The sequence below is a fragment of the Triticum aestivum genome, chromosome 7D, assembly GCF_018294505.1.
Source record: "Triticum aestivum cultivar Chinese Spring chromosome 7D, IWGSC CS RefSeq v2.1, whole genome shotgun sequence".
Lineage (NCBI taxonomy): Eukaryota > Viridiplantae > Streptophyta > Magnoliopsida > Poales > Poaceae > Triticum > Triticum aestivum.
Window position 1 is genome coordinate 54,909,743 of NC_057814.1, and position 9,534 is coordinate 54,919,276.

Consider the following 9,534-nt stretch of genomic DNA (forward strand, 5'->3'; position numbering starts at 1 on the left):
ATGCATGGATACCTTCTGTCTATCAGACATGATAGTATAAGGCCCAAATTTGCCAACTTCTCCACCTAGACATATGTACAGTTGGTGTAGAAACCAACACCAGTTAGCTGTGTCCTCTTGTCCAACAACAACAAATGCAAGTGGGAAAATATTATTATTCTCATCTCTTCTAGTGGCAGCTAGGATTTGAGCACCAGTGGTGAGCTTAATAAAGCATCCATCAACACCTGTTGTTGCAACCAGAGAACAATTTAAACTTCTACAAAGCATTACTAAACTATATATTTAAGTATAAATAACTATAAAGAACCACTACATCAATTGAGAAAGAACTATAAAGCATTACTAACCAATGAATGGTCTGCATGCATTGAGAAATCCCTCCCTTGCTCCATTTATGCAGAAGAACATAACATGAAACCTTGGTCCTGGATGTGGTATTTTTGTAGTTGGTCTTGGAGTAACTGTTGCAACTAAAACTCTACTACCAGGGTTTGTATCCATGATGGTCTGAGCATAATCCCTTAGCCTGGGATACTGCTTCTTGTGCTCTCCTAGCACAACTTCCACAGCTAGGTTTTTGGCCCTATAGGCCATGTGCCTTGGCACATCAACACCATACTTCTCATTACAGTTGTCAATCAGAGTGTGTATGCTGGTGGTTGGATCAGACCTGAACAATGACTCATAGGTCTTTGCAAGCCCCTTGGCACTAATCCTAGATGTCTCAGTGCTGCTAGGGCAAGTGTGCTCCAGCCTTATTTTCTTAATAGCAAAAGTTTTCTCCCCTTTGATAACTGCAGCAACTATGCAAAACTGGCAGTGCTCTTGCTTACAACAGGCAATGATCCTTTGGTCTGAATTTCTGTGATACCTGAAGTCTCTGGCCTGTGTGATGTGCAAGCTCAACAAAGCATCTCTGAATTGCTGTTGATTCTTGAAGCACATGTACAGACATAACTGCTGATGTGGTTGCTCAAGTTTGTCATTGTACCAGATCCTTGGTTTCCTTTTCTTGGCCCTACTCTTCCTCCCTTTAGGTAGAACAAATGACAGTGGCTCATGTCCATCATCTTCATCCTCAAACAGCAACACATCATCTTCTTCATCTGATGAAGGAATGAAATCAGGTTGCACCTCCTCCAACACACTTCAATGTGTCCTAGTAGTAGGGCCTCTCCTAACTACCAGCTTCTTCCTCTTCTTTGCGGGTTTTTGCATTGGTGCCTCTTCTGTTGCAACAACACTGACCTCATCCTCCTTCTCCTGCTCCTCCTCCTCCTCCTCCATCTCAAACAAGTCCTCAACCTCAGTGTCATCCTCATAATGTAATTGTTCCTCATCTGAATCTTCATCTTCAACTTCTTGCTCTGCTAGTTTATTCCCCTCAATTATCTACGTGTCTTCAATTATCCTATACTTTTCCATGCAGAAAGGATTGTTATCACTGTCATATGCAGCAGCCTCAGAGTCATCACTGTTATTATGTCCCTCCTCTAGCACTGTCTCTTCCTCCATTACAGCTTTGAGCTCTCCTTACTGAAATTTCCGCTCTCTTGTGTGCACTGACTATGAAAAACAACACCTTGTTGATCAACAACAAGAACTGCAGGCTCACTGAGATCATACACAACAGGTGGTCTATACAATATAGTTGCTAAATTTTCTTCTCTCCTCTGACAGACATTGCTGTAGTTTGGTCTCACTAATCTTCTTCTATCTGACATACAAAAGGTGCTGTTGCCCTCACTAGCAAATTCAGAACTAAACTATGCTCATATTCCTTCTTAAGTTGCTGCAGTTTGATGTTTGTGTCAATTAACTCTAACCCTTGCTCTCTTTCCTCTCCTCTGCCTAAATTCTTCATGTGGTACAGTTCATCAGAGAAGGAATAACCTTGTGTGTCCATCAGTGCATATAAGTTCAGAAATGTCACATCTGAGCTGCATATCTTCCTATCCAGATTGTGTTGTGCATCGAAATGAATCCGAACATCCCAAACAACATCATCCAAACTACAATTGACAGCACAAATTTAGACTGTCATGAGCAACACTAACCCTAGCCCCCTGTTTTGCAATATACAGAAAGAAGCAGAGAAGAGAATGACTTACAGCACGCCGCCAGCAACTCCACTGGTCCACTAATGGCTACTGCTAGGATGGGCCACCCATATCTCTGCCATCTTCAGCCTATCCTCCATGGACAGTGCGGCCTCCTCCTCCCAATCCTCGTCTGCGCTGGAGTAGTATGAACTGGAGCCGTCGACGTCGTCCAGACCTAAGTGGTCATCGGGGCCGAGGCCAGGAAGGTCTCCGTACCCGCCCGCGCCGTCGGCGCCGCCGGGAGTCGCCGCCGCCATCGCCTGAGAGGGGAGAGGGAGACGAGGGAGGGGGGGAGAGGAAACTGGGGTTCGTCCGGTCCGATTCGACCCGACCTAGCCACTTGGTGCGACCGACCCGGGCTGGATCGAGTGACCGAGCGGGTGCGAGTGGGTAGGCCACCGTGGCACCTGACAAATGGGCCCGGTCGGTCAGATACGTGGTCAATACGAGCTTATACGGCTGTCAGACCGTTTTGTAACACTTAGGCTTAGAGTTGGCACTGCATGGCAAAAAAAATGACTAGTGGTACTGATTCGTCACAACGTGCTGAAGTGTGGTAGTGCCTTGCAAGTAACTCACAATAGACGCACACGCTTATTATGAAATCTTAAATTGCTTTGGGGATAATTAAAGACGGCAGAGGCTGGTGGATCTCTCCGCTGGGCCTTAGCTGCCTCGGTCCATGTCGGCATGGTTTAGTTGCAGCAGCAGCAGAGGCAGTCGAGGCAGCATTTCCAGTGCTGCACTCGTACCACGTATTTTTTTTACTCTCGCCACCACCAAAGTAAAGTGGAAACACTGATTTGTAACTAACATAGCTTGATGGGCCCATGCATCGGCCACGGTGTTTTGGTTTTGTCTGAGAAATTTGTCTTTCGTGGGCATGGAACACTAGACTTCGTACTAGTCGGCCACTAGAAATCATAGAAAAATCTCTCAGAACTCCCAAATGGATCAGTTTAGTTGCTACTATATGAGTCGGGGAAATTAAAATATCAGCCCCGTAGTAAATGGAAAAAATAGAGAGGGTTAAACTTTGGTCCTAAATTGTTTTCTCAATTTTGCACCAACCCGGACCCAGATTCTCTGTTCTTCTCTTGGTGGTTTGATTGTGAATCCTTACTTTCTTTTTGACTGAAGAGAGGATTCCTAGCTAGTCTAGCTAGTTGGGTGGTCAGTTCTGAGGGGCTGGAATAAATCCAACACCTATGGATGAGGACTATGAAGTCATGGGCCCATGACCATGATGGGTGTGTGTGTGTGCATGCGCTGGGTATGGTGGGAAGGAACAAGACCAATTAGCTGAGTAATAATATAGGACTCCAAATTAAAACTTGGAGGTGAAGCCCTGAACCCAGAGGTGGGTGTACGCCATCATAACACTATACTGACATCTCCAATAACTCGGCACGGCGTGATACATGTACGCTATCACGCCAGTACTTGTCTGTCCATTAGATGTGTATATGTGTACAGTGTAGTGCGCAATGTCTGCGAGCATATGGCACGACGGGCAATATGGCTCTATCATAAAAGGCAAGGATAGCAAATCAAATTGACTATATTAGAAGTAGTTCATGTGCTGAAATTGGAGACACGCATTGCTCCATAAGCCAATAAATGCAATGCGGTGAGCTACCGAAGCACCAATTAGATGAACAATTCCTAACATATAAATATAGTTGCATTCCAAGCCTCTCGGGTCCGGTTCCTCTAATAATGATGATGAGAACATACATACATTCAATAAGTAGTGATCGCGTCATATTTGAATGGGTTGCATAGGATTGAGAGGCATTAGGGATTATCCTACCACAAAGAGTAGATGAAAGTGAGAACTTTTTGAGCCACCTGGTCCTTTTATTTCCTCCATGGGAGCCAAATGGGCATTCTGTGTGGGTATTCATTCGTTAGTAGCCCCCAAGTCTACGAGTGTCTCATTTACAAGACTGGCTCTGCCCTCAACGGGAATGATCCCGACTGTCAGTCGGACCTGGAGTATGATTGAGTTACTCATAAAAAGCACTTTACGGACTCCAAAGAGAATACCTGAAAAGTTAAGTGTGAACAAGTAGCGGTAAGACACGGTGATATCCGACAATCTATATGGAAGAGGTTGGATAGCAACCCTCATGTTAAATTTTGAGTGGAGAGCCAAGGCATTGGCTCCTGACTGTGCGGTGTTAATCACTATCCCGGAGGAACACATTTTATGCTGCTAACTCAGAACCGAGTCTATGAACTTCAGTATTTAGCTTTATGCTCAAAATAAACTTATGTTGTGGATACATAGAGTTTGTCCCCTATACTGGGTGTCGCTGAGTAATTTTGCAATCTCGTTGAGGCGGGCCGTCAACACGCAAATAGGTAGGACACATTTGCTCCGAGTAGTGCGACTTATGGCGCTTGGATTCATCGTGCAATCAGCTTGACTAATACTTTGCTTAGGACAAGCCTAGTAACAACTCATGATGTTATCTGGTCCAGTCGAACTCTTAGGAATATGTAGCCCAAACAAAGGGGGCCTCAATTAAAACCGGCTAAAAAAGATCTGGAGCATCGTGGCGGTGAGTGATGTCATGGTGAATGTTATGTGAATTATCACATCACCCCCCCACCACCCCACCCCCCACACACAATGAATGCCCAAAAGCGACCGGTCATTACCTATATCTTCTCGAATACTGTGCGACAGATGCTCTATGGCCGACTAACCACTCGCCCGGTGAACCGCCGGGTCGATGATGACACCTCGAGTTTCGCACATAAGTGCGCGGTGTTGCCATTTGGACTTCACGTTGTTCCCACGCATATAGCAGGATATCCGGGACGGTTGGATTTTCAGAACTTTAAATTGACGAGCAGGAGAGAGAGTGAATCCATTCTAATCCTCTATCTTCTCCTTCTAGCCATCCCAACTGTAATTGCAGCCCGCGCTTGTGACAACCCCAAATCACGTGAAACGTCTCAATCTTCCTGCCAAATCTCGTACCATGTCCTCCAAGACAAGGAAGCTCGAAATGGCAAAAGCTGTCGCTGCTCTTCCACTGACGCCTCCAGCGACTGGCGAAGAGGAGACTAACTGCGTCGATGGTGACAGGGCAAACGCTGGGCAGCTACATCACCAATGGGCTCCTCCCTACCCTTGGGTGCAGGATCCCGGATCCAGAGACCGAGCAGAAGCACAATCTGCATGACCGTGCTTCCTCTATTCTAGATGTTGTTGGGCCGCAAGTGCAGATGTTTGTAGGCAAACACCAATTCCCTCTAGTGGATAACCTTAAGGTTTATTGAACCAGCAGGAGTATTTGGACTACGATCAATGATCAACACCTGCACACACAATAACAATACTTGTCTTGGTCCCCAACGAAACCTGTGAGATTGTCAGTCTCAGTAGCCTTGCTAATTACAAAGGATTAATGCAACATGTATTCAGTAGCCTTGATATTTTTCTGAGGATTTCAGAGAGTTTTTTCTCTCTCTCAGCCTCTGCATCGACGGGTGCACACGGCCGAGAGATTTCTCAAACGACAAGACAAGCAGAGAAAAACCCAGAAAGAGGGAGAGGAAGCGAGTGGATCATGGAGTTATTGGTCTCACCATGCCTAGATGCAGCCCTTCTCCTCGTGGCGCCTCTGCACGTGGTCCATGTAGGACATCTCCTGCGCCGACGGAGCGTCATACATCTTGGCCGGCTTTGTAAAGGATGGCGTTACTATGGAAGAACAACTAGCAAGGGGTTCTTACTTTCTTTTCTGCTCTCCTCTCCTCTCCCGTGCTTGCGTTGTGGGATTGGTTGTTGTTTTATAGGCTGGGAAAGGTGAAAATGGACAAAACTGGCCCTTATCTGAAACTTGAACACAAAACGACCCCAATCTGAAAATATTTCACGAAATGGCCCCTTTTGCATGACGCCCGGGGCTAAGGCGCCATGCTAGATAGCATGACACCCCGGGCTAGGGCGTCATGCTATTTGGCATGGCGCCCTAGGCCAGGGCGCCATGTTACATGTCGCTACCATGGCGCCCTAGCCCGGGGCGTCATGCTCTCTAGCATGGCGCCCTAGCCCGGGCGTCATGCAAAAGAGGGCCATTTCATGAAATATTTTCAGATTTGGGTCATTTTGTGTTGAAGTTTTAGATAAGGGCGACTTTTGTTTATTTTCACCTGAGAAAGATAGCTGCACTTGCATAGACTTTGTTTTTCTCTGGGTGGTTTGGTTGTGATTGTGAATCCTGACTTTCTTTGTGTACAGAGGATTCCTGGTCTAGTCGAGTGTTCTGATCTGATGGGCTGGAATAAATCCACCACCTATCGATGAGAACCATAAGGTCATGGACCCAAGGAACAAGATTACAAAACTAGTTAGCCTCGATCTCCGCTACTACTAACTAATCGTGCCTGCAAAGTTAGCTACGGCCTCAGTGCGTGCACATCTTGTTCTTAGTGCAACTGTCACATCACGTTGTAGAAAAAGTTCCGTATATATACGACTGCAGATTGTATCTTGCCATGCATAGAGGCATCCCTTCTCCTGGTGGCGCCTCCGCGTGTGTTCGTAGTGTAGGACATGCCCTGCGTCGGGGGAGGGTTGTTATACATCTTGCCACCGGGCCGGGTTCCTCTTTCTCTTATCTTCTCTCCGGCTAGGTTTGTATCTCCCTAACTTGTGTATGTAAGTACGGCGACAACATTCTGATGCGTAGATCACAAGTGTATTAATAGGGGCAGGGAAGGCCCAACATTTGTCAATGCCCAATGCCACCAACAAGTGTACATCACATCTGAATGTAGTATCTTCTGACATAAATTAGAGGTACTAGTCATCAACCCGTGCATTCGCACGGGCTAGTTATTTACATTCCAGCACTACATGTGAGTTTCCAATAAATGATGGAATAGTAGTACCAATAAACCATGTACACAAAAAAGCTCTTTTACATGAGAATGTATCACGCTGTCAACTATACCGCTACGTGTTACCAGCTATATAAATAATGAATTGGTTAAAGCAATATCACTTATTTGGTATTTTAAAAAATTATCATGTGATTTTTCACATTTTATATTTAAGTGGAAGGAAAACTTCAACAATATATGCCAACATGAACTTATGATAAAAAAAAGTAAATGAGAAACTCAAAGGTAAAGTAGATTGTAATGCCAAAACAGAAATACTTAATATCGAGACGAAGAGCATGCAGCAAGATTATGTAGTAATGATGCACCCATAAATCTTCCTTTTGTATCTTTCGCCTTGATTTTGTCAACACTAACATCTCATGATGAGATGGATTACTATTATACATACCCGACGATGGATGTGCACATGACACACCAAGTTATGTATTATCTATGTCAACTCAACACACGTTATAGTTCTCTAGCAGTCTTGCCATTCCTCCGATATTGCAGTGAATAGGGAACAAACTCTCATTGCACCATCATGGTGATATTCCACAACTAAAATAAAAAATAGCACTTGATTGGCAAATCAACCCAAGACAGCGAGGCACTACGATATAAAGATTTGCAGAAACTAAGGGTTAGAGATCAAAATAATAGGAACAAATAATGCAAACAGCCAAATACACTCGCTTATTGTCAGAAAGAGGAAACACATATATTGCATCATTTAAGATATATTTTATGCATACAATAAATAATATATTAAAATAGTTGTAAGATTATTGAAAGTAACCGTTCAACATGATAAGTGTGATATTGATACGTTTACGTAATAGCATTGACACATTCACCCAATATGTTCGTAGACCCTTTCCATTCGGGAAATCTGTACATGTGGTGGAGGCCAATACTTTGTTCAGCTTACAATAATGCCTGGATGCACTATTTATTTAGAATAAAGGAAATTGTAGACCAATTGAAAGAGTTTAGGGTGAGTTTGAAAATTTTGGAAATATATTCATCCATCATCTCATATAAATAGGGCGGAACAATCTGTTTGCATCAATAAATATTTATAAAGAAAGAATAATAGGTTATTTTGGCATTGTTGCAGAAGTGGACCTGGACATTATGCCAACCTTGTCAATAAAAAGAGGCTCATGTGGTCGTTCCAAAAATACAGATCATTTTGTGTACTACTAACAAATAACTTCAGTCAATTCTTAAAGTGCTGCATAATCTAGCATGTGTGTGTAGAACCAAAACATATCATTTCGTACTAAGTAGCACCATCTATATAGAGAAACATCTTATTTGCTGCCCATTAATTAATTGAGCCCAAACTGAACTGTATAACACCTACAAATCTTACCCATCGAAGTATCTATGACAGGTCTGAAACTAATGAATGCACGTGATCAAGATCCCCTCAAAACGAAAACCTAGACTGTATGTGCTCATTACAGACCATGTCTGAAACTACAGGATGAATAACATAAAAAACCCACAAAATGAAAACCTACTACATTATTGATCCTTGCGTACCTTATAGGATGGACTGTTGTAAGCATTGGCTGGCTACCCATGGCAATGCAGGTGTGCTAACTTCGTATGCAAGTATTGAGTGGTATAAACGATGGGTAAACCATGGCTAATATGTGCACATCGGAGAGCGATTGTGGTATCTGTGAGGGAGTCCAAATCAGATAGGAGAGAGGGAGGAACTATGGCGTGTGGAACTCCCTGACGAAATGAGTCTGTGACAGAAGATTAAGCTGATGAGAAGTGGCAGCCAAGAAGGTGAGCACATAACGGTGGAGTCGTCATTCTTGAGTAGGCTCCAGATCTGAGAGAATGTTTTGCGGGCTAATGGAACTTTGACAACTGAACTGAAACATCAAGGAGAACATGTAAGAAATTTTTCAATGGAGGTATATAAGCATCCATATCATGAATCCCATCGAAGCACATATATCATAACTTATGATTCAAATCTTATCTACTGAAAAAACAGTAAAAATCAAAAATAGAGTAGGGAAGTTTACCTGTTCTATAGAAACTTTTGCGACTTGAATTGAAGCCACTACTGAAGGTATGGGAAAGGCGTTCCTATCTTTTGCAATGGAAGGGAAATCTGAGGAGGAGACATATAACCTGCGGAGACTCGTGACTGGAGAAGGACGACATCAATCACAGAAGCAGGAGACTGCTTAGAACAGGATTGGCGAGGGAGATGATGGAGAAAGAAGGCAGAGGAGGCCGTGCTAACCTGCGGCACCATCGACGGAGGTAAGAGGACGGATTAGGGCAGGGTGACGGGAGCAGGCAGACGAAGTGGCCATTGAGATCGTCCATGACGGATAAATCGATGGCCTCCACATGTGCGCATACTCTGAAGGAGAAGTGGAGAGGAGACGTGCGCCGATTAGGGCCAGGGAGAGGGCTGGGTGATAGCAGCAGACGGAGGAGGTTGCCAATAGAGATCTTCAATGACAGATAGATGGCAGCAGACGGAGGT

The 9,534-nt window shown here is 44.2% G+C and overlaps 1 long non-coding RNA gene across 2 annotated transcripts; it reads right to left on the reverse strand.

Annotated features, from left to right (window-relative positions):
* Nucleotides 1-7,213: 7,213 nt before the first annotated feature.
* On the reverse strand, nucleotides 7,214-9,534 carry LOC123168869 (uncharacterized). Of its 2 annotated transcripts, XR_006484537.1 has the most exons (4): nucleotides 9,286-9,534; nucleotides 9,062-9,186; nucleotides 8,562-8,905; nucleotides 7,214-7,623 (listed from the first exon to the last, which is right to left on the reverse strand). It is a non-coding gene; the product is annotated as an uncharacterized lncRNA (long non-coding RNA). The 2 variants fall into 2 exon arrangements; XR_006484536.1 differs by having other exon boundaries at nucleotides 9,062-9,534.